Source organism: Palaemon carinicauda, chromosome 13 (genome assembly GCF_036898095.1).
Source record: "Palaemon carinicauda isolate YSFRI2023 chromosome 13, ASM3689809v2, whole genome shotgun sequence".
Lineage (NCBI taxonomy): Eukaryota > Metazoa > Arthropoda > Malacostraca > Decapoda > Palaemonidae > Palaemon > Palaemon carinicauda.
This window is the reverse complement of record NC_090737.1, coordinates 122,211,461-122,213,769: the sequence shown is the minus strand read 5'-3', so window position 1 is coordinate 122,213,769 and position 2,309 is coordinate 122,211,461. Positions and strand designations below refer to the sequence as shown.

The 2,309-nt window shown below is 38.7% G+C and overlaps 1 pseudogene; it reads right to left on the bottom strand.

Annotated features, from left to right (window-relative positions):
• Nucleotides 1-240: 240 nt before the first annotated feature.
• The window catches only part of LOC137652054 (regulating synaptic membrane exocytosis protein 2-like), a 163,133-nt pseudogene continuing 161,064 nt past the window's right edge, over nt 241-2,309 (bottom strand).

The following is a 2,309-nucleotide window of genomic DNA, read 5'->3' as shown; positions in this document are numbered from 1 at the left end:
TACCAAACATCACAACATCATAGAAAAAGGCTGAGAAGACAAGTTTTCATTTGTGCGTTTAGATACGAGTAGTATTCAGCTTGAAAATGAAGACCATTCTATTATAATTCCCCCTTTTTTTCAACCGTCCTTTTTTGAGGTCTATAAAAAAATCTAGCCTTTCAATACCATTGAAATAATAAAAACCGTATTGAGTGTCTGTTATACTTCCTCTATCATTTTTGATGGCTAGAATTACATAACATGATCATATTTCGAGGTAAGATTTTCACAGTAATGGAATAGCAAATTATTCCTTTTATAGGTTCTATCTTGAGTACTTTTTAGAAATGTTTCATGAGAGGCATTACCAATATGTTATCTTTTATAATTACCTTAAACAAATATTAATTTTCGAAGTTCATAATCCCTAGGGTCGTAATTTCCGATTCACAGACACCAATCTATCCATCTTTTCATATTTTCACTAAACATAGGCTTTTCACAATGGTGGTAAAATGTATTCATTTATATGATTACAAAATTATGTACAATATATCAAAGAACTGCAATCTAAATTCCATTCTGAACCAATATCTTGCTTTTTTCCACATCGAAATTTAATAAGGAATGTTTAATCTCTTTTTATAATCAGTCTTTTTTTCTTTTACCTCGAATCCACTTAACCACGAAGTACATTATGAAAGCTAATAGTATAGAAAGCTCCTTGCTCAGTACCCACTTATCTATAGAGAAGCGTTCTTAAAATAAAAAAAAAAGAGGATTGAGATCTCCTTCCTTAAACCCACTCATTCATATAGAAAACAAAGTAAATATAGATCGACATATCCTTTTCCTTAAAGATAAAATCCTTTACAAAGTCGAAAACAAAGAAAAAGGGGATCGACATCTATTTCAAGGCGTTTAATCCCCCTTAGCGTACGCTGTCGGCGGAGTCCGAATCTTCTCTCATGACGCTGGTGACGGGGAGGAGCCTGTACCAACCCTCCAGGGGTTGGTTCCTCTCTAGCTTCGCGAGGCTGATCTCCGCCACTCCGATTCCCTGGTTGTGCTCGAATCCCCTCTGTCTCTCCCACACCATCACCAGCAGGCTTCGTCCAAGGGCGTCGTGGGCTGTGTAACATAACGTCTGGTGGTACTCCGGGGTGCGGCTGTGACGCGCCACGCGCGTCTTCCGCTTCAGAAGGCGCTTCTCACCGTCTCGCAGGTACATCTTCACGTAGGTATCTGAAATGGGAGGAGGAGTTAAGTTTGGACTTCTTTAAGTCACCTGAAATGGGAGGGTGCAATTGGTTTGGACTTCTTTAAGCCAACTGAAATGGGAAGATGCGACTGGATATGTCTTCTCCAAGATATTTGAAATGGGGGGGGGGGGGGGGCAATTGGTTATTATTTGTTTAGGTATCTAAAATGGGAGGTTGGGATTGGTTAGGATTTCTATAAGGTATGTGAAAAGGGGGATGCGATTGGTTATAACTTCTTTAAGGTATCTGGAATGGGAAGATGTAATTGATTAGGACTTTTCTAAGGTGCCTAAAATGTGAGGATGTGACTGATTATGACTTCTATAAGGTATATGAAATGGGGAGGATGCGATTGGTTATAACTTCTTTAAGGTATCTGGAATGGGAAAATGTAATTGGTTAGGACTTCTCTAAGATGCCTAAAATGGGAGGATGCAACTGATCATGGATACCATAAGATATGTGCAATAGGGGGATACTATTGGTTATGACTTGTTTAAAGTATCTGAAATGGGAGGATGATATTGGTTACGACATATTTAAGGTACCTGAAAAGGGAGGATTCGATTGGTTACGACATATTTAAGGTACCTGAAAAGGGAGGATTCGATTGGTTACGACATATTTAAGGTACCTGAAAAGGGAGGATTCGATTGGTTACGACGTATTTAAGGTACCTGAAATGGGAGGATGCGATTGGTTACAACTTATTTAAGGTACATGAAATGGGAGGATGTGATTGGTTACGACTTATTTAAGGTATCCGAAATGGAAGGATGCGATTGGTTACGACTCATTTAAGGTATCCGAAATGGGAGGATGTGATTGGTTACGACTTATTTAAGTTATCCGAAATGGAAGGATGTGATTGGTTAGTACTTATTTAAGGTATCCGAAATGGGAGGATGCGATTGGTTACGACTTCTTTAAGGTATCCGAAATGGGAGGATGTGATTGGTTACGACTTATTTAAGGTATCCGAAATGGGAGGATGTGATTGGTTACGACTTATTTAAGGTATCCGAAATGGGAGGATGTGATTGGTTACGACTTATTTAAGGTATC